Here is a 27,173-nt window from a genome sequence, read left to right as displayed (position 1 = left end):
TCCCTCTTGGGGTGCCCTGTGAGGGACTGGTGTCCTGTCCTGGATGTGTCCCCTCCCCCTCCAGCCTTGCGCCCTGTGTTGCCGGATTAGGCTCCGACTTGCTGCGACCCCACTCGGGACAAGCGGTTTCAGCCAGTGTGTATTTGTGTACTATTCAACCATGGATGCCACCGGAAAAAAGGTCCATTTGCTTGCAGACTGCCATTATTGTCTCTTTCTAAGCATATAGCATATCTACTCTTGATGGCCTTTGAAGCATTGCAATCCCATTGCAGGAGATATGTCCGTCCCCCCGTCCCCCCATTTCGGGGTGAGGGTCCCAGCTGTGGGTTTTCTCCGAGGCCAGGGTAACACCGTGGGAGGTGGAGCAGCACAGTACGCGAGGGGGAATGGAGCAGTAAACAAGGAAGCGTGGAGGAGTGCTGAGCTCCCAGCGGGGAAAGTACATGTGGGGCCGGAAGCCTTTGTGCTGTATGAGCTACTCGTGCTACGATGCGTCCCTGCTGCGCAATCCTTGCTTATCTGCAGTAAGCTTCAGTCCCGCATTGTGTGAGTCAGCCGTGCTTTGTTTGCCAGCAGGGATAAGACGGACCCTTGCCTTGTAGCCACGCAGTCCGCCGCTCTGACACCTTGGATGGCTGTCATGCGGATCGTGTCAATTCTAAGTTGCGCGCATCATTCCTCACCGATGATCGTTTGCTCGAAAGGACATTTGCAGCTGTTTGTGCAACGAAGTGATGACATTTTCTTGTCACAGGCGGTATGGTTCGATATTGGATTCATGCAGACCCAGTACTATGAAGAGCATGGGAGGAAAGCACGGTGGTGCAGCGGGGTCTCGCGGCTCCTGAGCTGCGTGATTGGCCGAGGCTTCGATCCCTGGTCAGTTTGTGTGGCGTTTCGATGTTGTTCCTATGAGTTTCTTTCCAAAAACCTCCCTTCCAGGTTACTTTCGAGCCTGAGCTGCTGGCTGTATAGATGCGTGAATGACTGCAGGGAGTTTAGTGCGGCGTATCTAGCGTTGTAATTTGCCTTGGATAAAGAGGCGAGCTAAAAACGAGGTAATAATCACTGTACGTTCTGTTGGAGGAAGGCATCTGCTAAATGTGGAAAGAAAGAAAAAGAGCCGTCCTTTGTTAATCGGTTCGTTCTTGTCGTTTCTTCGCCACCCTCACTGAGCTTCTCTTGTGCGGCGCACTCCGGTTGGATAAACCCATCGAACCCGTTCCATTTCTGAGGGTCTGTTGCACCAGAACAGCTCTTTGGACGTGAACTCCTCTCGCTGAGGTTGGATTCAATCCATTTTAATGCCGGTAGGTATGGTGCAGGCCCTGTGTGCAAGGTCTTTGTCAGCTCAGGTCCCCAAACTCGGTGGTACCTAAGTTTGACAAATGAAAAACGAATATTGCTTTTCAGCCTGTAAATCTTTTTTTTACCGTGAGTACTGCTCTAACTGATTTTTAAAATAATTTCTTTTCTCGCTGTTATCGCTGCTGCTTTTTGCTCGCTTGTATATGAATGTGGCTGCTGATGGTTCCCCCTCGCACCTCAATGGGGTGTGTGCTTTTCGGGCGGTGAAACAGCAGCTCCGACCTGCGTCCCGCTCCCATCCGCCCTCCCCCCTCCGTCGGAGAAATGTCAAACCGTGACACAGAAATGTCACCCCTGGTGCTCGCGGCCGCCCCCTCAGCAGCCGGCGGTCACCTGACTCGTTTCATCGGACGCGGCACCTTCCCGACACAAAAGCTTCATGAAGGTCAGAGCTATCGACCGGGTTTTCACCCCCTCCCCCCCCCCCCCACCTCTTCCCCCGGTGCTGATTTTTGTCCAGTCACACAAACAAACAACAGCTTTCCTCAGAGGATCACGAAAGGCCAGTCCCTCCTCATAGGCCGCGCTTGCCTCCGCGTGTGAGATTGTAAAGCTGACGTGTGTTGGCTTTGCACATGGGAATCTTTCAGAAGCTGTGCCCTGGTGTGCACCTACGCACAGCATGACTAGAATAATGGACACGGCAGTTGTATTGCCCCATTGAACAAAATAGAATCCTCCCTGTTTTCAGCGAGGGGGGTGCGGTGGCACAGCGGGTTTGGCCTGTGCCTGCTCTATGGGGGGTCTGGGGTTCGAGCCCTGCTTGGAGTGCCTTGCGATAGCCTGGCATCCCATCCTTGGTGTGTCCCCTCCCCCTCCAGCCTTGCGCCCTGTGTTGCCGGGTTAGGCTTCGGCTCCCCGCAGCCCCGCTTGGGACAAGCGGTTTCAGTCAAGGTTTGTGTGTGTTTTTAGTGAACTACAAATAATTTTTTAAGCAGTATAGCATTCTGGTGGAATATAGTGCAACTATTTGTGACCCAAACTACACAGCAGCATTTAGTCTTTCATAGATTTACATTTATTTATTTAGCAGACACTGTTCTACAAAGGAGGGGGTGCGGTGGCGCAGTGGGTTGGACTGCAGTCCTGCTCTCCGGTGGGTCTGGGGTTCGAGTCCCGCTTGGGGTGCCTTGTGACGGACTGGCGTCCCGTCCTGGGTGCGTCCCCTTCCCTCTCCGGCCTTACGCCCTGTGTTGCCGGGTAGGCTCCGGTTCCCCGTGACCCCGTAAGGGACGAGCGGTTCTGAAAATGTGTGTGTGTGTGTGTGTTCTACAAAGTGATTTCCAATGAACTCTATGTAGTGTTATGAGCCCACACACCTTATTCACCAAGGTAACTTACACTGCTTACAATAAGTTACTCATTTGTGCATCAGTGCAAGACATTCTCTCTCACACACTATGGGGGAACCTGAACAGCATGCCTTTAGACTGTGGGTGGAAACCAGAGCACCCAGAGGAAACCCACACAGACATAGGGAGGATATGTAAATTTCACACAGACTGAGCAGGGATCCAACCCATGTCCTTTTGCACCACCCAGGTGCTGTGCAACAGCAGTGTTACTCACTGTGCCACCGTGCCGCCCGGTGTCCGATCATTATATGTTATAACATAATAACAGATAAATGAACAGCCAGTTAATGGAAAAAAGTGATCTCTGATGCACTGGCCAGTGCAGGATCCTGAAAGCATCTGGGCGGTATGATCATATGCGGGTTCGATCCCTTCTCGGTCTGTGTGAAGTTGGCATGTTCGCCCCGTGTTTTCTTGGCTTTCCTCCCGCAGTCTAAAGACATGTGTTCCACGTCAATTCATGAGTTTATATTGCCCACAGTGTGCGTATGTGTGTGAGTAAACGTGCTTATAGCATACCCTCCCTAGCCTAGTGTCTTGAAATCAGGGTTTGAAATCTGATAGTGCCATGTTATAGTACTGTTAAGGAAAATATTTGGCTGGGCAGTATAAACGAAATTGTAAGGTGCTATGAGTCTGTTCTCACTTTACTTAAAACATTCCACTGTTGAGGCCCTTTTCATATTATGCATCATTAAAGTTTGATGGTTATCAGGCTCAGTTAAAAGGAAATGGAATCATCTGGCATCTCAGAGATACACAGGCTGTAAAAAAGTGATTTTGCTCTCTTGCTGGAAGAAGCTAATCCAGTATCTGAAGGATGCTTTCTAAATTGTCCTGCTATGACTTTATAGTGGCATCTTATGAGTACACTTCGTGCAATGTGTTGGCCATTGTTTCCACTCCTTCACAGTGTTAGACGTGTCTCGGGGTGAGAACACACATCGGGTCACGTGGAAGCGATCCAGAACATGAGGAGCGAGCTTTCCTCACCTACAGCTTCCCCACTGGCAGGTCTGCTTTAGCAGCTCATCATCCTTCACAGAGTAAATTTCAGATCTCTGCAGGAACCCTGTGAGACCTTCTATAAGGGATGGTATACAGCACAACACCTCTTTATTCCTCACCGGGAAAGCTTTGGCATGAGCTGCAATGTTCACGACAAGAGGAACGGTTATGAAACAAATAACGTTTTGTGACGGGATTGAGGCGGATAGAGAAAGGCACGGCCTGAAATCCCCGTACACCTTTTAAAACGAACGTAGAGGAATGACTTGAAAAAGGTGACACGGTGAATCAAATGTTAGTTTTTTATTTAAATGAGGAATGTTTTTTCCTCAAATTAACTGTGGAATTTGAATAAATGCCTTTGAAGTTGCAAATAACCCTCTACACCGTTGAGAATTATGCCCTCGGAGGCTGCAGACAACCACACTGTTAAACAAAACAAAAAAAGAACCTATTGTAATTAATAGTACATCACCTCATATTCATATTCGGGCTCTGAGAATGAAGAACGTGCTTGCCTCCCAGTTTGCTAATTACGGCACTTGAGCAAGGGCTCGGTTTAGCTCTCCTTTCTATTGCCCATATTAAAATGTTTCATTTTTGCCACCACTGCGATGACGCTGTGATGACACAAAGTGCTATGCGTTGTTTATCGTATAATTTAATGTGTTTCTTTCTGCATATAAACTTGCTGCGAATCTTTACATTTTAGGGCACGTGTGGAAGTGATTTATAAAATCACACACACTGTCAACAGTTGCTTGTCTCAAGCAGGGGCTGCGGCGAGCCGGAGCCTAGCCCAGCAGCTCAGGGCACGGGGCTGGGGGGGCGCACCCAGGGCGGGACACCAGTCCATCGCAAGGCACCCCAAGCTGGACTTGAATCCCAGATCCCCCGCATGGCAGGCCGCAGCCAAACCTGCTGCGCCACCGCACCCCCCCCCCCATTTATAAAATCATTTCTTTCACACACACACACACACATTTTCAGAACCACTTGTCCCTTACGGGGTCACGGGGAACCGGAGCCTACCCGGTAACACAGGGCGTAAGGCCGGAGGGGGAGGGGACACACCCAGGATGGGACGCCAGTCCGTCACAAGGCACCCCAAGCGGGACTCGAACCCCAGACCCCCCGGAGAGCAGGACTGTGGTCCAACCCACTGCGCCACCGCACCCCCCATTTCTTTCATTTAATTAAAATAAATTTAAAAATTGATTGAAATGATTCATAAAAAGAAAAATTTGGCATAAAAGAGACAAATGGTTAAAGCTGACAACTGACAAAGGATGATAAGTCTGGTCACGTGGGGTGCATGTGGACGCGCAGGCAAATAAGTAAACAAACAAACAAACAAACAAATCAAGAGATTAATATATGATATGGGATATGAGATTAATGGCTGGCCGGTTTTCATTTATTTCTGGACTCGGTTCATATAGTGGCTGAAGTTCAGTCCGGTGGTTCAATAAGTCAAGATAACATAAATGAATTAATAATGAAACTAAAGGCTGTGCGGAACACTTACTGTCATACATTAGAAGCACACAATGCTCGACTGAAAACCAGGTGTTAATAGCGCTCTTGGAACCAAGGTTAGAGTTACACTCATTAAATTATGTGAAAATAAGCTATGGAGAAAGGGTTCACTGTCAAGCGAAATATTTCAGAAGGGATCAAAGGGATTTGACAGGATTACAATGAAGACCCCTGAGACTGCATGAAGAGACGAGGATCACGAGGTTGTGATGCTGTTAGGTGCACGTTTCCCTACTCCCACATCCCTCACTATTGCGCTCTTACAGCTCTAGGCCTAAATCATTTCTAAATCTCTAGGAGTTTGAATATGTATACAGGTGGTCCCCGATTTAGGATGGGGTTACGTTCCGCGAGATCCACCATAAGTCGTAAATATCGTAAGTCGAAAATGCATTTAATACACCTAACCTAGCGAACATCATAGCCTAGCGTACGTGTGATGGTCATTACGGGCTTGCTGCCTTCATGCTGGGCAATTAAGTTTCTTCTCAAGAGTAATTGCCCTTCTCCTCTTGTTCCCACCAGTAGCAGAAGACACAGATGGGCGTTTCTGTGACATTATGGATGCACAAAACACAACCGCGTGGCCGACTGGGAGATGCGGATCGCTGCCGCTGCCCAGCATCACAAGAGACTATCACACCGCATGCCGCTTGCCCGGGAAAAAACCAAAATTCAAAATTGTAAGTCAAGTTTCTACTGAATGTCTCTCGCCAGCTCACCATCGTGAAGTCAAAAAAATCGTAAGATGAACCATCGTGAATTGGGGACCACCTGTATACATCAAGTCCGTGTGATGACTGACAGGAAGAGACCCTGACCTATGTAAGTAGCACAGCAGTCTATAGTAGCTAAACTGGTTAGATCTGCTGGTTTATGACCTGTCGAGTTGTACAGGACCAGTGAAATGTGGGATTCCATGTGTTGAACCTAGCTGATACTTGCATGGGATGAACTGGAAGGAAGAATGAGACGCAAAACAACCCATAAGTGTCCTACATGTTCGGGAAGTGGTGCAGAAGAGCTGGAAATGTGACCCGACTCATTTCCTCATCAGACTTGCGATGTCTTGAGAGAAAGAAAAAAAAAAAAAAAAACTAGTTTCTAGCACGTGGCCTCAAACTTTGGACTGGTACGGTACATTCGTGTTCAGGTGTAAAAGGAGTCTCTTCATTCTAGATGATGGTCTGATTTATTCTCAGCCTGCAAACACCACTCTTCATGGCCCAGCTGATGATGAATGCAGCAGAGGCATAAAAAATAATTATTTTCTTCCTCTCTCTACTTCTACAATTTTCCTCAGTTTGCTACGGGGCTGTTATGCTGCCTGCATTCCTCATGCTTTAAATATTTAACTCTGTGAAGAGCAGGCGGAAGAGCAGGTGGAACAGCTTCATCGCTTCGAACGCTCTAATGGATTTCTGAAGGACTCTCGTGTTGTGAACGCACGCAATCTACATAACTGCCGATGATTCGCGGAAATGTATATTCACGCTGCCATGCGAGGCGCTGTGGGGTGGTTTGGCACGGAACACGGCCACATCACATCAGAGTGGGGGAGACTAAGGTCATGTTATCAAACAGAAGGGCGATGGCGTCCCCCGTCTCTCTGTGTCCGAAGCCTTTGGACTCTCAAGCTCTTTTAAATAGGCGGAGAGGATAATGATCCCCGAGACCCTCCCCTGGCCTTTCATTATGCCCGTTCAATAAAGGCTACAACCATTTACGGGGCAGCACGCTAAATTTATCTGCATTGATTTCATCATAGTGTAGCTGCTGAATGTTGAGTGGCTCTCTCTCTCTCTCTCTCTCTCTCTCTCTCTCGCTTCTACTTCTCTCCCTACATCGCAGTAGCCAGTGGTCTAGAGTTCACTATGAAGTTCAGATCCATGGCATGAAATTTAAAAAAAGGTAAAATATGTAGTTGTTTTAATTAGGGGTTAGGAGTTTTACTAACCCTAACCTTTAGCATAAACTAGGTCCCCATGCAAGAATTAAAAATAGAAAACAAAGGAATAAGCTCAAAAAAAAATGACCGATGAGGGGGGCGCAGTGGCACAGTGGGTTGGACTGGGTCCTGCTCTCCGGTGGGTCTGGGATTTGAGTCCTGCTTGGGGTGCCTTGCGACAGATTGGCGTCTTGTCCTGGTTGTGTTCCCTCCCCCTCCAGCCTTACGCCCCGTGTTACCGGGTTAGGCTCCGGCTCCCCGCGACCCCAAATGGGACAAGCGGTTCAGACAATGACAAATGACCGATTTAACCCCTGCCCATACTTAAAAAAAAATGAAGCCTATTTTGTAACCAGAGCACTCTTCCTCTCTCAAGACTCAGACCAAAAGCAGCAATGAGAATCATAGAAGAAGAAGCTCCATCTCTTACCCCTAACCCTAACTCTGCATCGTAATCCTGACCTGTAACCCTAACCCTTCCTCTGCATCTGCAGAGTTGGTCACTCTCGCTGTCACAAACACAGACAAACACACAGGTATCCTGTGGTAACAATCCTGACATGCAGTGGAACGGAACAGTCTGAATGAGCAATCACTTCCACACAGTCACCCACCAAACGATACGGTTGGCTCCATCCTGGTGCTGAAGACTAGGGTGGAGGCCACAGAGACTGATTACACTCCTGTCTGCACATTAGGGGAATTTTACATCACTGTCTGTACCAAAGTCATATCCAGAGCACTTAGTGCTGCTTAGAGATAAGTTGCACTAATTATAAATACGCTTACTGTAGAAAAAAGACTTGGGAATAAATTATGCAGAAAACATATACTTGTTTAGTTCATTGGAATTTAAAACTGCGTCTGAAAAGGTCCGTAGTTTTTCTAAAAATACACCCGCTTTTTGGAAGAACATAGATCCACAGTCCCAAAGTGCAGGGAACTTGATGCATAGAGTGGAATGAATGGAAACAGGAGCATGTGCCCCAATACGCGCCGTTCTGTGCACAAACATGCTTTACAGTTGGCTAAATAAAAGCGCACCACGAGCCTTTTCTGTTTATGCCTCAACAGCGGCCGACTCCTCACAGGTGTTTTCATCAACAGCAGGCCATGTGCTGATGTGTTAAGGTGTCATTAAAATGCGTCGCTTCCACTCCTTCTTAGGGAAGCGCTATCATTGCTGCGTGAAGCCACAGTTTGTCATCTGAGAAGCAGCTCTGCTTACCGGGCTGAATTGTTATGAATTTAAATGATATTTTTTTGATAGAATATTGTGAAATTGCTCAACGAATTTCAGCATAACAGTTTAAAGAGGCATCAAAGAAGAAAAATATATTAAATATGGAATTTTTGCAACAGTCCCTATAAATTGTGCATAATTCCCATTAACAGGGAATTTGATTGCTTGTACTCTGGAACATTATGTGTCTTATACAAATAGGAAAAAGAGGTTTCTTTGTAAATGGGGGGTGCGGTGGCATAGTGGATTGGCCCAGGTCCTGCTCTCCGGTGGGTCTGGGGTTTGAGTCCTACTTGGGGTGCCTTGCGACAGCCTGGCGTCCCGTCCTGGGTGTGTCCCCTCCCCCTCCGGCCTCACGCCCTGTGTTGCCCGGTTAGGCTCCGGCTCCCCGCTACCCCGTATGGGAAAAGCGGTTTCAGACAGTGTATGTCTGGTTTCTCTGTAAATACTAAAAAGTTTTTATTAGCTTATGGATCATAAAAGTCAGATTTTAGGAATGCAGTGCCAGGACTACTGCAACAAAGAGCTGCAACAGTGTTGTGTACAACTTGGGCGTTATACACTTTCCTTGAGCTCTTTGTTCAGGCAGAGACACACGCTCTGGACATGCAGGGATGGATGCACTTAATGGAATGCATTTTAGAGCTCCAGTAACTTGGACGGTTAGTGTCACAGGGAAAAAAAACATTCAATCTTGCTCTTAAGGCATCACCAAGACTGGCTTTGGCTTACGGAATAAAACGGTGAGACAGAAACACTTGAAAACAAGATCGATGTAAGATGATCCCTTACATGTCCATGTTTACACTCTGCTTGGTGTAAAAATAATAAGGTCTCTGTACTCAATGGATATATGTATGCTTAATTCTCTCATTGGTAATAGCTGACAGATGCATTTGTCCCCCTCATCTGTGCTTTCTTCTAACAAAAGAAGAAGTTGCTTTAGGTTGTGTAATAAATACACTGCCAAGCTAGTGTCACATGAATAGGGGCCTGTAGAGGTCAAAAACAAAGTAAACTCAATGCAGTTGGGTGCTGGCTACGTGCAGTGTTGTTCATAGAGAACAAAATAAGGGCTACCATCATCTTTGTGGGTTGGCTTGAATGAAGAGAAAGCTCATTTACTCACTTTTAAAAGGATGGAGAAAGATGCGCAGGCAAAGTAAATAACAGGCAAGTAATTTGCCCATAATCACAGGGATGGAGTTCAGATAAAGGAGGCAATTTTGTATTTAGGAAGAAAAATGAGAAAGTCTCTTATGTTGCGTATTTTATATGTACGACACAATACTTCTCCTGAGGTCAGTAGAGGTAACATATGCATTATCTATATGGTATGCAAATAGTCAAGTGAATTTTCCAAAGTTTTAACATGAAATGCATCCAGATTCCACAAAAAAGAGTATCTTTTTGTTAATATGCAGTGTAATTTATTGGCATTAAATGGTTATCTGATCACTGAAGAGACCAAACAAACTGTAAAGACTGGAAAATGTCTGATTTGAATAACTGAAGAAATGAAATAAGGAATTTCACAAGAATTAATGCATTAGCACCTTTTTTTCATTGCTTAGCACCACAGATGTGAAATAACACTTTTTTTTTTCTTTTTTTAAACTTGGATCCACTGCATACAAGGTCTGACAGCTGATGTACTGTACAATTTTTGGTGCTCAAATTTATTTCATTTTCATTTTTTGTGACACAAAGTTCCAAATTAGTGCTGAAATGTCAAAGATGTTCTTCTGCATTTAGCAATCCAGCACTCACAAAGTAGAATATTCACTACTCCACCAGAGTAAATCAGCTAATGGCAAAATCAATCGTGGCATGTTTGTCTTACCATAATCGTATATGTCAGGTAACTTTAATGTCAGAGTTAAACTAAAATTATATTGCAGCTGTCATTTTAATGTATGTGGCACGGTCTTGCAGTGGACAGCACTGGTGCATCACAGTTCCTGATCTGCAGGTTTGAGCTCACAGCTCAGTCTGTGTTGACTTTGCATGTTCCTCCTGTATTCACTTGGGTTTATTTAAGTGCTCTGGTTTCAAAAAACAGCCGAAGATTTGTTTCAGGTGATTTGTTCAGGTCAAACTAGTTGTAATCAGTAAGTGAATGAGTTTTTATGACTGCCCTCAGTCCAGAGTGTACCCTCCCTTATGCCCTGGGCTTCCAGAATAGATTCTTGATGACCAAAACCCACCATTGGACTAGCAGTTATTGATACATGAGGGATGAGTGGATGATAATGAATTAAAAGTACATATGAATGTTTATTGGATATTTAACCATATATACATCTTTTGTATAGATACAGCTGGTAGTGTAGTGGTTAGTGCTTCTCCCTTTAGACCCTAAAGTTGTAAGTTCAATGTCCACCTCTAGTTGTAGTACCCTTGAGCAAGGTACTTAATCTGAAGTTGCGCACCTGTATAAATAGCTATAGGTGGGTTAACCTTGCAAGTTGCTTTGGAGAAAAGTGTCAGATAAATGTAAATATACCATGCAGTAGAGAGTTCAGTTATTATTAGTTCTTTTATTGCCATAACTATTTGTGTCACTCTGACGCCAGAGGATTGCACCTGCTGCCAATCAAGGCAAGGGCTCCGACGCACTGGTTCATGGAACCTTCTTGAATAACCGTATCAGCCTCGAGAACCACACCGTGTCTCCTTGCCTTTCCGTGTCCCTTCCTCGTGCTTACCCTGTACACCCCTTCTTTCGCTCTCCCGGGTTCTCACCTCCTGCCTTGTTTCTCGGACCCTGTCTTTGGATCTTCTCAGTTATTGAGGAACGTACCTCGGTGACCCAGTTGCTTGTCCTGGACCATGACTCTGCCTGCCCTTGTATCACCTGCACTAAATAAACGGCTGCTGCATTTGGGTATGACTCCCCGATTCCTTGTGGTCACCATAACAGATTGGCTGGATTTTTTTTTTTTTTATTTGTTTCAGTATACCACAAAACAGGTTACAGTTTCAGATGACCACTCCCTCCAGGATTCATTCTGAGGACATTAGGAAGGTAGTTAAATGCAGCCATCAAACAAATGCTTAACATAAAGTGTTAAAAATGCCATGCATTGCAGACCTTCAGTATTATTCTGAGAGGGGCTGAGAAAATTGGATGTGGCCAGCAGCAGGCAGCAGGCTGTGCTCTGGTGGTCTAGTTTGAATATTTTTAGAGTTTTATTGTGTTTTGGAGGATATAGTTAATATTTGAGTTGTGATTTTGTAGTTAGCCGATTGGACCATTCTTTTTGTTTGAGCCAACAGGCCAGTTAACCTGGTTTCACTCTAAACGCTCGCTACCTTGTCAAGGTGTGTTTCAGTAATTCAAAAAGATCTGTTTTCAGTATTGAAGTGATTGGGCTAACATGAAGCTGATGGAGACGACACCTACAAAGGAAGGTTTTGAGCGCATAGAGGTTTGACTCTTAAGGCATAATGATGGATTTTGGTCTTTGATGTGTATTTCGTTTTGCCCAGTTGGTATGACAGAGCTCAGTTTCAATGAGTGATCTTGTTGCTTTAACCAGTAGTGGTGCTGCTGTCATGAGCTCAAGTGGTCTTCAAGTGAAAGAGTGAAAGTTATCCCTGAATGCAAGGATTTGACTTTTCCAATCACATCATCTCAGTCTGTCACAAAGGCTCAAGATTTCTTTTAAATACTGGCTACTTTTAATTTCCTTCTTCAGTAGATCTAAAAAAGGTGGGTAAGAAGAGCAGGCAAATGGTGCCAGAATTAGCCATGTCCTGCTAAAATTCCAGTGGTGGTCAAATAAAAAGTCAAGGATTAGGTTGAAAAACTACTACAGTCACTGCTTGGTTAATGTGAGGGTTTAGGACCAAAAACCCTGCCAATAACTGCACTTTTCTGCACTTGTCATGAGCAATTATAAGACATGTCCTGTCCTGTGAAGTCCTATAATTGGTATCATTTTAGTTAAACAGTTGGGAACTGGCAGTATATTATTGGTGGTATATTAATGTGCTTTTTAAACATAATCCCCATAGTTGCAAAATTAATTTAAAAACCTAAATATTTTAAAATAATTTCGAATAATTTCTTACTGGGGGCATGGTGGTGCAGTGGGTTTGACCAGGTCCTACTCTCCGGTGAATCTGGGGTTCAAGTTCCCCTTGGGGTGCCTTGTGATGGACTGGTGTCCCATCCTGGGTATGTCTCCTCTCCCTCCAGCCTTATGCCCTGTGTTGCTGGGTTAGGCTCTGGCTCCCTGTGACCCTGTATGGGACAAGTGGTTTCAGATGGTGTGTGCGTGCGTGTGTGTAATTTCTTACTTTTGTCTATGATGTCATATGATGCACAGTGAGGAACACTGTAATGTATGTTTTAAGTCGTTATTTGAGAATAAATAGCTAATTAATAGCTCTATACAGTATATTCATTGTAGGTCCCTCAGAAATGCACATGCATAAGTTGTGCTGCCTGGGCAGAGGTTTGGTCATAGATGTGTGAATTAATGAATATGTACTTATCAGCACCATTACTAAGTTCCACATTAGTGACCATGGTCCAAAAATTGTATGGTTGTTAAAGTGTGCCATCACTGACCATGAATAACGTTTACCATGCAATACCTACATATTATAGTATCACAAAGTAAGTTCTCCGAAAGTTGAAATGCATACTGGCACTTTCATCGGATCTGTTTCTGAATTAGAAAGCACTTCTGAAATGGTCTGAATACTGTAGTGTAATAGCGTTCGTCCCGACACTCAGCATTAAAATCAGTTACGGGAAAAAGTCAGAGCAATTATTTCCTGCTGGTCAAGTTGTAATGAAGACACCGGTGAACTCCAGAGGTACAAGGAATAAAAACAGAGCATGCTTCATTTGTCTTTGCCCACTGTGCGGCAGAGCCGCTCTCCCGGTGCACAAGGTGCCACTGGAGGAATGGGGTAATAAAGCTCGACCTCGCAGACCTGCACGACTGAGCCTCTGTCAACAGGATGGCAAACCCATCCTTTCTCAATGGCCGGCTGTAATGCACAATGACAACGGGCTACGCAGGCGGGTGGAGGGGTCATCCTTTCCTCAGAAAACATTAAACATCTGTGACAAGCAATCCTTCCTCGTCCCGGTGACGTGCAAGGAAAGATCTTAATGGCGAACGCAAAATCAAACAGATACTAGCCGCGACCGTAATGGACATCGCATGCGTATTTGAAATAGTGCTCTTTATGACTCCCTGCTTGGCAAACCAATGAGACAGATAATTTCCTTAATTTATTACTTTTGTGTCGCAAAGCTCTGAAGTTTGATTTGAGTATTTTTAGTATTTCATTTACATATTTGAACTGCAAGCTTTTATGATAAAAAACAGGTGTCCTTTTTTAACTTACAATACAAAAAAACTATCTTGATGAAATGGTGAGTAAAATGCTCCATTTGAAATCCTCCATTTTTACCATGGTCGAACCTTATCAGTTGTTAAACTGTAGCCAGAGTCATTCACAGATCAAATATGGAATTCAGAATTAGAGGAGGCTGATTTCATAGGCAATCCTTTGCATGGAAAGCGTTCAAGACAGGTCAGGTGTGAACAATTATTAAGGACAAACTAGTCCCTGTGTTCCGTTCCATTCCATAGACCTCAATTCTAATTTCCAAAATTTAATTTTTGAACCATCCATTGGTTGCTTTCTGAGAGGGGCAAAAGAATGTGATTTTTGTGAGTTAAGCAAGCAATAAATTTAACAGCCAAATCGTTACGTATTTTCAAACATGCTCTAAACAACGTCACGGTGCTTACACTGTCCGGTAAATTTACATTACGTTACTTTGCTTGCGCTTGCATTCAACCTGCTCTGTGTTACACTATATGACCTCTGTGGCAGAACACAATTGTGGAAATTGTGGAAAACGACAGCGTACCCTGTGTAAAGCAAGTTGCTATTATTACTGCAAGCTAACATTCGCTCAGATGTGTCTGTACCGGTTGAAGCGGCTTCTTTTATGCGTGTAATAAAAAGCACGGCTTCTCTCATCCAAGGAAAATAAAAGCTCAAAGCCTTTGTTTCTGCATGGTTACTGGGAACTTAACATTTTATCCTGACAACACTCTGCTTCAGAAGGGATGCTCGCTGGAAATCTAAAACATAATAATAGTCGCAATATGCTATCTCTAGATTTTGAAAAAAAATAGTCCTGTTTATTTATTAATTTCAATTTTTTTTTATTTCGATTTTTGTTATTAAATTATCTGCTCCCACCCTGCGAAAGAGCAGAATATTACGTGCAAAATGACCATATTTAGTTAAGGGGCAATCCTATCCTTTTGTGGAGGTGGGGGTTTTTAACAAAAAACAAAATGCTATGAAAACATGCTGAAATATTAAATTACTTTATGCTTGAATCCTGACTTTCTGTTTTTTTTTTTTTTTCAAACTATTTATTGTATTCATGATCCTTGGCTTGAATTTAAAAGCCTGTATAAGGTTATATTCTTGCTCATTTCCTCGGAATAGTGTGGAATATTTCTGCAGCAATTTCAAGGCCTTATTTAGAATCTCAGAACTTGCAGTGGACAAATAGGATATGATGCTGGTAATCACGATTGGAACATGACTGCGGCTGTAAATGCTTCCTGAAACCTTGCATTATGCTGAACTTTTTCAAATATATGATAGAACGTTGGAAGGGTTATGAGTGGCTTCAGTAAAAGCTGAACACTTGAACACTTCAGACAAAGGAAAAACGATGTCAGAATATTTATTGAGCTGTTTCGTGGACTCGGAGATGAAAGTTAAAACATTTGCTGAAGCCTATAAGCAAATCTGTCTTTTTACTTGGGTATGGTGTTTCTTGGATGTATAAGCTGCATACTGTAGAGCCCAGCAGATCCCACACAGTTAGTTAGTGTGTCTACTCAGATTTCAGTTCTGCAAGACTGAAGACATACAGTACCAGTGTGAGTACACCAGGGCAACCTGGCTAATACTCGTATCTGACGATCTGGACAGAAGAGTCGAAGCAGAGTAACTCACAGGTGCTCTACATCTCCGGGAGCTGCTGCAGAACAACAGGAAGGACACATGTGCCGATGTTCGTACTCGTCGGCCGAACAAGCGTGCGATACGTTTTCTTTGAATAGCACTTGCTGGTATTGGTGGTTTGCTTATTAGAAAAAAAGGAGAAATGATCTTTTGATTCGTAACATCGCTGAAATGTGATGCAGGGCCTGCAGGGCGCTTTTTTCCGTCACAGCCCTTTTAGGGCAACCGCGGAACCCGTGATGTGTCCTTTCTTTCCGAACATGCTGTTCTGGGTGCAATCTACCTGATAGTTGTGAGACATGCAAGATCATCCGAAATGCATAACTTGTGACTGACAGAGCGTTTACACGTTGCAGACGCACATTAATCTGCGGGTGACTCGGCCGTCTCCGGCCTGACATTTAAAGTCAACGCCGAACGCGTGAGTGAGGAGCCGTCCTCACGCTCAGTCGTGCGGCTGATGCGTTCGCGAGACCGCGAGTCCGCGTTCTGTCTCTGACGCTGATGGAAATTATCGCAGATTGCTCCGCATCGCTGGGTTTTCATCCTGAGCTGCAGGCAATCAATCTCGGAACTGTCAGCTGTTTGAGTTCGAAAGAGACGTTTTTCTCACCTTTGTGTTTATAGGATCTTTATAAAAACACACGGAACAACTCCGATGGACCGTAATGTTCCTTTTTTGCGTTCCTTTATTTCTGTTTGTATTTTTTTTCAACAGCCGCGTTTCCGCATGAGAATTTGAGCAGTGTTTCTTAAGGTTGACTTCTCATCGGAACTCTGTACTGCTGCCGGCATCTCTTATTAATTTTAATAATTAATATTCATTATTCATTACGCAGTACCAAAAAAAAACAGACTTGAATTTCACTCTGGCTCGTCTCGCTCTGAGCGACATGGTACTGAGGACTCTTGACCTGCTGCGGGGTGTTTTAGGCAGTAAAGTGGACCCAAATCTTGTTCGTGATGCTCTTCCTCTCCAGCCAGTACGATGCCTATGGAGATAATTGAGATTCCATTTGGCAGGGAGCAGGCGAGAGACCTGCTCTGTTATGTGGACTGCCCTTTGCGTCTCTCTGCCAGCCGCTTAGCTATTCCGCTCGGCGTCCGCGGTGAGCTCCCGTGCACCTCCATGACTAGCAAGCAGGCAGCAGCTGTTTACCCAGCCTTATTCCGCTATTAATTATCTGATCCAAGTTATGCCTATGACAGGCTGCGTTCGGTCTGCCATCTCTGTGGCCATTAGAGAGAGTCTTCTCCCACCTCATTAGCTTTGACTCGCATCGCTGTGCCATTGATTGGCTGCCCGCCACATCTCCTCCGGACCACGCTGACCACAAGAGCACTAGTGTATTTAAAATAAATAAATAAATAAATAAATAAAAACCCCCCAAAAATCCAGAGCATTCCATCTTCACAAGCAAATAGGTGTTAAAAGAGAAACAATGTAGCGCCATCTATACCGCTGTGAGTTTTACACGTGAGCTCCAGGCTTCGGCGATAATGTAGGCATGTGTTAATAACGCGGCGGGCGATCGCATTCGGACACTGGCAGAGAGGGCCGCGACACTTTCTCGAGTTTAAAATGGAAAGTAAAGAATGACTCAGAATTAGCAGGCCTACATTCGGATGTAGAACAAAGATGACATTTTAATGCAACTCATTAAAACCGCACAAAAGAAGCTAATTTCTCGGATAACAGCCTCCCGATCGCTTATGCAACCGGTACATAGCTTTTAGAGGAATAAACGTAAGCGTATTGCGTGCTTGTACAAGAAAAGATGATTCAGCCTTCTGTGGTTTAGGCCTTATCTTACAGGCTTTGTGTTATGTTGTAATGTATAGGGTTTTGACTGCTGCCCATAGCGGAGCTTTGAGAGACAGCACTGAGCTGAATAGTCAGGTATACCTCCCTCCAAGTTTAATACCCGGTCACGTAACACCTCTCCCGTGATATACCTTAACCATCAGCGCAGAATTAGACACTGAAAACCATTTCATAAAGCTTCAAGCTTTGATGTGGATTTTTCCCATGAAGATCAAAGTTGGGGTGTATATTATATAGGTAAGAGGATTGGAAGGTCTCAAGAGCTGAATGGGAGGTAGGTTTTACAACGATTTACATTTCTCTCATTTTTACCTCCCCAGGCACTGAGGGTAGATGACCCTGTATTTCTTGAGGCTTCTGAACAATTCGCACAAAATCTGTGCATTTAATTTTAGCTTTGCTTTAATTTCTGTGCAGGCGAACAAAACGGATGTGCACGCACACACACAGATGTTACTGGAATGTAGAATAAGGTATGGAATGTGTTAAAATGGCAAGTAATGTTGTGGTTAGAGCTGCAGCTTTGCAGCTCAAAGTACCCTGATTCACATCCCACCTTCAGCTGTAGCACCCTTGATCAAGGTACTTACCCTGAATTGCTCCAGTAAAAATTGCCCAGCTGTATAAATGGCTAAGTCATTTTAAGCAGCTTAACATTAAATGTTGCTTTTGGGAATGGCACCAGTTAAATATGTAAATGTAATGTAAAATTTACGGAGGGACAGGCTGACACGAGTGGAATGATCACCCACAATCACAGAAGTATCAGTGCAAGGTAGTACAGGGTGTTGCCTATTGCTGCTCAAGCTCAGAAGGTCCTCAGGCTTTGAACTCATCCCATTTGTAGGAACCCTGCATGGCAAACAGTTGACTATGGTGCAGGGTTGCCATTCCCCGTGAAACCACACCATGGTGCACATATTTATACAGAGAGGATATTCAGTGAGAGAGCAAGAGATACATTTATTATTACACAGTATATACATTTATTTAGCAGATGCTTTTCTCAAAAGCAACTTCGAACAAACTCTCTGTAGCATTATCAGACCACACACCTTATTCACCAAGGTGACTTACACTGCTAGATACACTACTTACAATAGGTCACTCATCCATACATCAGTGGAACACGCTGTGGGTGAACTTGAACAGCATATCTTTGGACTGTGGGAAGAAACCAGAGCACCCAGAGGAAACCCATGCAAACTCCACACAGACTGAGTGGGGATTGAACCCACATCCTCTTGTACCACCCAGATGCTGTGAGACAGCAGCACTACTTGCTCTGCCACTGTACCATCATTCCCACACTGCCTTATAAGCACATCAGTCTGTCATAGTCTTCCAGCTGTCCCACTGAGACTCAGTTGGTTACCTCTAACCGCTCCCATGCAGGCTTGGGATATCAAGAGAGGAAAAGAGAAACATGGTCTCCTTGCCAGCTCCTTTGAGACAAAAGTGTTTTAAATGTAAATGTCAGACACCCTGTAGACTCACATCTGTCAAAAGTTTAATTTTTGTCAAAAGTGACTAAGCCTTCCACAGTCATACAGCAAAAACTGGACTTATTGAACACATTTATAACTTCAAGGCAACATACCCTTAAACAGGTCTGCTTTAATTTCTAGTTGTGAAGGAATTCATAAATGTCTGATATTAATTATTCAGTGGGCGTAGACACACACACACACACACACACACACACACACACACACACACACATACACACACACACACGCATACACATCAACATCCTTGACAGGTTTTCAATAAATAGTTAAATGTGTCCAAAATATACCTACAGTGCTGCTTCAAAGTATTTGAACCGCTTGTGTCCTTTAGTTTTACCACAAAGTGGTTATTTAATCGGAACCAGTCCTTGCCGTCTGATATAGAAGGTGTGTAATCACCAGTTCAATATGTTCTTTAAGAGGAAATAATACAGGTAGTAGTAAAACGGAAGTGATGCAGAAGCAAAAATAAGTGAACCCAAGCTGCATTGGTTAAATCAAGAAGGTAAGTAAAATCAGGTTGTAAATCACAATCATTTATTAATTTTATAAGTTTAAGAGTTTAGATTTTAAGCATTATTTTAATGTAGTACACAAGAATACAATTCACATACTTTCAAGCAGCACTCGATTCCATGTTCAGAAACTCTCACAGACACATAGATAGAAAAAGACACAGACACACATACTGTACATGTTGTCATTTGAGGCTGGTTTGGAATTAATTGTAATATATACAGAAATCCTATATATTATATCCGCAGCAAAGACACAGACATAGAGATACAATCACAAACATGTATGCATACTGTCATTTATAAAAAATTATAATATGTGTCATATAAAAAAGAGTATATATTACATGTTCAGCTTTAGCCCTTCATTGGTGGTAGCGGTGTAATTGTGTGTGTGTGTGTGTAGCTGTGTGTATTTTAAACACATGGATAGAAGAGGATAGTTCGTATTTCACTTGGTATCTCTTCTTGACAATACCTAGGGGACAAAAAAGGTTTGTGTGCAGTTCCTTTGCATTCAGTGTTCCTGTGCCATTCCTATTTAGAAAGAAATACACCTGAACATAGTGGGCAGGGGTGGGCTGGGGTGTGCAGGGCAGATAAGGCAATGTGTGAATCCCACAAAAGGAAGAGCTGATAATAATTTAGAAACTAATGGAGAAAAGTAATGGAGGTTTGACACGGCTGTTAACCTGACAGCGTAGTAAGATACGCGCTAAGAAACACATGTAAAACGTAGAGCCCTACAACACTAGACACACAGGCCCCATGCACTTTGAAAACGGGCATGTGTTTTAGTATGCAGTGCTTGGAAGCTGTGTGTTCTTGAGATTGTTGACCTGCATGTTAATAACCTCCATGACTGAAACCTGTCTTTTATCTTAGCAAGTTCCAGTAAGGAGTTCTAATGTATGACTGTTGTACTCGAATAGGATTTTTCCACTGTTTAATGTTCATGTTGTTGGTTGCAACTCGCAGCAGACAGCAAAGCTTCTGATCAGAAGTTGTGGAGACCCTTACTGTTAACTGTGCTATTTTTATATACCTTAGTTATGGTTAGCCTTGGATATACAGTATGAATGCATAAAAACATTTCACAAAGCAGAAATAAAGTTCATTTCAACTCTTATCTATAATGCCCTTTAACGTCCGATTAAATAAGAATGTAATGTTTTAGGCTTCTGTTTTTAAAACCTTGAATGTACAATGCATCATGACAGAATTAAAAATAAGCGTATTTTGCAGTGAAGATTATTTATGTGCTCTGCACATGTGAAGAAGAAAAGGAAAAAATGTTTGATTGCTTAAGATTAGGACAACTTAATCCTTCCACTAAATAATATAAATAATGAAATAAATAAATAAAAATAAAAACGACTACAATTGTATGTAGTAACGCACCACAGCAGTTTGTATAAATCCGATAAAATACGAGAATCACGAATGCTTTCTGTACCGTATTAAAACAAACTTGAGTACAAATTCTAAGCTTGACTGGTTTTCTCAAAATGATTTAACATATTTATAACCCTATTAATATATTTAAAATTAGATGTAATTTTGTGTGCGTAAAAATAAAGAGAAAATTGTAAAAAATAATATAGACAATGAAATACAGCATAGTTTAATAAATTACCCAATTCTGTGAATTCAGTTGACCTACTGAGATTGCACAACCTCTTTTATTTTTGCTTTTTAAATAGATGGCCTGAATAGGGCAATCTGAGCAACTTGACTGTACTGGCTATGTTTAGAGGATGCTGACAGTGTTCCTTTTGGCTCACTGGTTCTTTACAGCCACTGGGTTGAAAGCAGTCGAGCACATTTAAAATGGCAATTAAAACCACCAGTTGGGGTAAAATTTGGCCTGAAACAAACCACTGTAAGATGTGATACTTTTACCCGATGAGATTTTGAATTTCATAATAGGAATGCATGACTTGCTTTTACGTGTCTTGAATTTTTTTTTTTTTTTGTGGTATTTTCATTTAACAGCAAAACGTGCCTCAGTCACAGTGCTACATGGTATGACATCACACCGAGAGCAGGAGGTGATGAAGTATTAAAGCACACACTTCTAACATGTTCTTATTCTGAACCGACATTCCATCTGGGCAAACTTGTAAGCCTCTTCAGACAAATGTGACTTCAGAGCAACAAAATAATACCAGGGTACCAGACGTTTCATGCCATGATGCTAGAATGACATAATGTTTGTTTCAGCAGCACATATTGTCTCTCAACAAGTACTGCAGGTCAAAGAAATTTTTTCTGATTCTCCTCTGGTGCTGAATAATGAAATCACTCTATGAAAATGCACATGGTTTTTCTGGGGTAAGGTTGAAGTTTGTTTAAGTTTGCATATAACTGGCTATAAGAAAGTTACCATGTCTTCGATGTAAGGCTGATGCAGTGCACTGGGTGACTTTGATGGATGTTGAACTAAATCTAAATTCTACTTTTGTGTTAAGTCACAATATCGCACTATATCACACAGAGTTTCTGACAACATGTGTAACCTCCTGCGAGACCTTAAAGAAACAAGCAAACATAGATAGATAGATAGATAGATACCTTGGAATTTGTCCCATGTCTGCTACCCCTCACATTTAGTGGGTGACACTCCAATGTTTCTGTTTTTTTGTGTCAGTGAGCCGGTATTAAAGGAGTGCTGCCAACAGTGGGATGCCCTGCAAGAGGGAGCAGAGAGTGCCATCTGCCTCCCTCTGCGCCTCCATCTGCTCCCAAGTGAGGTCACCAAAAATGACTTTAAGTAGTCAGCGACGCTAATGGCATAGGGGTGCTTGATCAGTCTAGAAGAGACACGTACGTCATAAAATGTGTCCTCTTTTTTACACCGCAAGTGCTATTGATCATGTATCTTGATGGTTTATACTGCAAACTTGGATGAACCATTTTTTATGTGAATCATTGGTATTCTTCCAATAAAGTGAGTGAAGTTCTGGGCCTTCCCAGTGGTGCATTGGTAAATTGCTGTAAGCCCTAAGGCAGCCATCTGATTTTGAATCTGTGCCATGCCACTCTGAATGACTGAAAGAACACCAATGTGAAGAAGTGGGGAGGGTATTTTCCCCCTTGCTGCTCAGTGAAAGCTCTGTGATTGACAAGGACCCTGTAGGGCTACAGGTAAAGTCGGGCAAATAGCGCTCTCCTCCATGGGTTTAGGTGGTCAATAAAGCACACGGGTTTTGGAGGGAAAAGAAAGTGGTGTGTTACTGCATTCACTCTACTCTGGCCTAGGAGATGTGCTCTGAGTGGGAGATTCAAGAAGTGGACATCTGATCACGAGGAAACCAAGGGGTGACCAGTGAAGCCTGTGGCCCTGGTTTAGTCGTGATCAGATGTGATCAGACAGGTGACGAATTTAGCCGATGGAATGAAAAGAAGGTGGTGCGTCATTGCGTTCGCTCTACTCCGGCTTGGGAGATGTGCTCTGAGTGGGAGATTCAAAAAATGAAAAACATAATAAATCGCATACAAAAATGCTGAACTGCTGTCAATGCAATGAGCTAAGAAAGTTGCAAAGTAAGAAGTCTGGCTTCATGTTCACTTCCATCAATGTCAAAAATCTGTTCTGTAAATATATTTTCACATAAATCAAATCAGATCTTTGAAACGCCCACATACACCGAGTGCCACTGCGGTCTGGTTAAGGACACCTCGTGGCACGAAACCCAGTGATTGCATTACATAGGTGCTAGTGACACTACATCCCACATGAGGATCAGAAATAATTCCTTTGTATGAAACTGAAACTATCACACGCAGTTTAGCCGAGACGCGGCAGTTTTCAGCATTCATCCTGTGATTTTTGCTATCTAAGTGCTGCAATCCACTCAGAGTTTGAGTCACAAATGTAATTTCAGACAGCTGTCTATGCAGAAGTGCAAGATTAAAAGAGAATGCTTACAGGGTGAAATGAGAAATACTAGGATGTACAATTAAACACTTTCCAGCACGGTTTACAGCCCACTAAGCAGGACAATTGAGGGGCTTGTTGAAAACGGATACAGCAGCCGCTTCCAATCACGTCTCTCTGTCACACATTTCAATGGGGTCCCGTCCTTGTTCAATTGCTCTACATAAGGCTTTTTTAAGTAGAAAACTATGTGTGAATATTAACTACAGTGATGCGATACCATTGCTGTTACGTGTTATTAGCGTATGAGCTTATAGACAATTTCTTCTGCACACTGATTGAAAGGAGGACCTTCTCCTTGTCCTCTCACTTCACTGCCGAGGTATTAAACTGGACTCCTGTGGGTTTAAAATACATCTTTATTAACCCTTGATTCTCAATGCCAATATCACACACACATTAATTTATTTAGCAGATGCTTTTCTCCAAAGCGACTTCTAGTGGATAGTATGTAGTGTTATCAGACCACGCACCTTATTCACCGTGGTGACTTACACTGCTAGATACACTACTTTCACCTGGTCACTCATCCATACATCAGTGGAACACACTCTCTCTGTCACTCACACACTATGGGTGAACTTGAACAACATGTCTTTGGATGGTGGGAAGAAACCAGAGCACCCGGAGGAAACCCACGCAGACACAGGGAGAACATGCAAACTCCACACTGTGCCTCCCGTGTCAGGTGAAGTAAATCACTATTCAAATAATTGAATAAATAAATCATTTCTAAATACATGATTGAAAAGCAACTGAGAGATACGATAGTGTGAACACATTAAGAATTCCAGCCGGGCAGGTTGGGGTGTCTTAGCACTAAATTAAGAACAGTTCACTATGCATCCCTGAGATACTGACCTATGTGTCCGGTGCTTTGAGCACTAACCTTAGCCCTGTTTATGCGCTGTATGAATTTTGGCGTTATGATTGACACTTGGTAAACAGTGGCACTGTGGAATGTCAACAAAAATGCTCCACTTTAAAAACAACAATGATAGACTGGGATCCCATCCTTTTGCTTCTCTGAAACAAATGAATAAATTATTAAAGCTTGTATGGACTGCAATGCTTATTCCAATATGGCATTGTTATTAATCTCCCAAAAAAATTAGTATTTTTGTGCTTTTTGAAGACATCTTTCCAGCTCAATACCAAAAGCAAGATCTGATCCATGCAGCATCACGTATGGTGCGAGTCGAGGGGTCCAAAAAAAGTCTTTGATTATGCGTTATTTCCTTTTCCTTTTCCTTTCCTTCTGTTCAAACACCCCTGCAGGTTTCAGAAGAAAAGTGCTTAGCTGTGAAAGCCACATAGCAAAACATAAACCTCCATTTATGTCATAGGCGCCAGGCAAAAACACAGGCTTTACCGAACTTTCTTATCATTTATGGGCTTACTCAGTGAGAGATTTTCACTCCCTGCCAAGTAATCTAAATGTATATTTTGTCCCTGGTGGTGGATTTAATGAGCTTTCAGATTTTTTTTCTCCTCATTATCTAGTTATAAGGTTGTTTGGAGGAATTACAATAATTTAATTGATTACTGGATGTGCAGTAAGGAGCCACAATATACTCACCGGCGGCACTGTGGCTCAGCGGGGAGCACCGTTACCTCGTATCTGTGCAGACCCCCTCTGCACCGTCTATGAGGACCTGGCATGCTCTCCATGTTTGCGTGTGGACCTCCTAGTACTCTGTGCCCCCCCCCAAGACTTTGCTTTCAACCACATTTCAATGACATGCTATTCAAGTGAACTCACTGGCGACTTTGATTTTACTTTTATTCACTTAGTTGATACTTCTCTCAAAAAGCAACTCACAGTGTTAAACTGCAGACGGCGACTTTCCCATTCATACAGCTGGGTCATTTTTACCATGTCGATTATGGGTAAGTACCTTGCTCAAAGGTGCTATGGCAGGAGGTGCAATTCAAACCTTTTGAACATGAGGTAGTAGCTCTAACTTCTATGGCACCTGATATGCTTTAAATTTAACTTGCAAGTGAATGGATGACTATCTGTGTACCCTACCATGGTGTACCCTGCCTCTTGCCCTGTGTTTCCCAGTAACTGGCCATAGCTTGAGTGGTCAGCGGTCAGTGACAATGGATGCACGGACAATTATTGCTGGAGTGCTGTTATGCCAACAGATGTAACATGAAGGGAGGACACTGGACAGGATGATAATATCTGTACGTTTTGATGGTAGAATTTGTATGGCTATACAATAACCATGTGTTTACATGGAATATTGTAGCAGTACACAGTTCTACAAGCTGGCAAAATACCCAGGGCAGTAGAGCAGGAGGTCAGATTCAAATCAAGAGCCCTCAATTTGCAGGATAAGAGCCCTAAACACCGCACCACCTGCTGCTCTCTGGTGATATACATTAAAAATAGGCATATTCTGCTCATACGAAACATAATCTCTCTATAATTCCATTTATACTTTCACTTGTTCTCTGCGAGAAGCACTTTGCACTATGGTAGATATTAATAATTTAGCTTACAAAATGAGTGCATTGAATCTGTATGGCTGCTCGCTGTGGTTGAGAGCGACCCATGGCAGGGGGGCTAATGTCACATTAGATTATTTTCGGACATTAAATCGAGTAATTTCTCAGTCTATGGCGGGACAATGTGAATGTGGAAGGTGGGAATTATCAGTCGGAGGGATGAAGTCGAAACGCACGCTGCAGAAAACACTGAATGATATGATTCACTTGAAAAGCTGCATGCGTTTCTTTCTCAGATTTAGTCATAATATGTGGCGTTCTGCTCCCTCGGATTTCTGCTGTCGGGTTTAAATCATGTGCCCCGCACCCCACCTTCACACACACACACACACGCACACACACACACGTACGCGCGCAAGGAGTGTGAGAAGCGCTCGCCCACGCCATTGGCTCTGTCCGCGTGTGCGGGGGCGTCCAGGGTGGGTCCTACACCCCGCGGAGGAGGCTGGACCCACCGCCGCACGCTGGACAGCCCACTTGGCGCTCTTCGTTCTCCCGGAGCTCCCGGCGCTCGACCCGGGAGCGCGCACAGCTCCAGGAAGGGTGGCACCGCGCAGCGAGGACGCGCTCCCTGCGCTCGGATCTCCCATCTCCATCCCGGTGTGGGCCGTCCTCGCAGCAACCGCCCCCTTCCGCTCTCTAGCTGCCGTCTCTTTCAGCTATTTTTAGTGATTTATATGCGTTCCCAGGATGACGGGAACGCTGCCCGGATGAGACCGTGTGGATGTACGACGCGTCCGGCTGCGATCCCCCCCCCCTCCGCCAAGGCTCGCTTCCTCACCTCTGAGCGACGAGTGAGTGACTCGAACCCGCGGCCGCACCTGGCTGGCGGGACGTGGGACGGATGAGAAGGAAGGGAAGCGGGTCGTCTTTTAGTCTCCCTCACTTTCAGTGACTTGGTTGGAATCGGGCTTTCGTCGGGGCAAAAAAGCGCACTTAAAGACCCCAGAAGGGGCGGCGGCTGAGGTATGAGAACCGTACTCGTCTCGCGCTGTCATTATTCACTGCTTTGATTTCATTTAATTTCTAAGTGGCGGTGCGGCACTTACTCCTGTCCGCTCGCGCGTGTCCGCGTCACGGCCGGGAAATGTCAAAAGTGCGCGTCCACGGTGACGGTCACGCTTTTTTTTGTAGCCCTGCGTTTATTGGACAGTCTCAAGGAAGAGACTAGATTAGGAACAGGAGCAGGTGTTGTTCAGGACCGGCGTTTCCCTACGACACGCTGGTTCGAATCCCACTCGTGTTATGGGACCCCGTTTACCCCGAACTGGCGCAGTAAGAATGTCTTGCTGTGTGAATTGACTCACGCTGCAAGTCGCCTTGGACAGTCAGTGCTTATCTTCACGATTAATGGAGGGCTGCGTCTTTGCGATGCTCC

At 43.9% G+C, this 27,173-nt stretch overlaps 1 protein-coding gene across 4 annotated transcripts in view; it reads left to right on the top strand.

Moving 5' to 3' along the window:
- LOC108941133 (LARGE xylosyl- and glucuronyltransferase 2) overlaps positions 1–27,173 on the top strand; it is an 85,869-nt gene that overhangs the window by 15,796 nt on the left and 42,900 nt on the right. For 2 of the 4 annotated variants that reach the window (XM_029256056.1, XM_029256053.1), the window contains exon 1: positions 26,352–26,761. The exons of 1 other annotated variant lie outside the window; for it this stretch is intronic. The gene's annotated coding sequence lies outside the window, so the exon portion shown is untranslated. Of the gene's footprint in view, positions 1–26,351; positions 26,762–27,173 lie in introns of those variants that run through there. One more of the 4 variants, XM_029256054.1, reaches the window with a different exon arrangement.

Source organism: Scleropages formosus, chromosome 11 (assembly GCF_900964775.1).
Source record: "Scleropages formosus chromosome 11, fSclFor1.1, whole genome shotgun sequence".
Taxonomy (NCBI): domain Eukaryota; kingdom Metazoa; phylum Chordata; class Actinopteri; order Osteoglossiformes; family Osteoglossidae; genus Scleropages; species Scleropages formosus.
The sequence above is the reverse complement of the archived record's forward strand: the minus strand, read 5'-3'. Positions and strand labels throughout refer to the sequence as shown.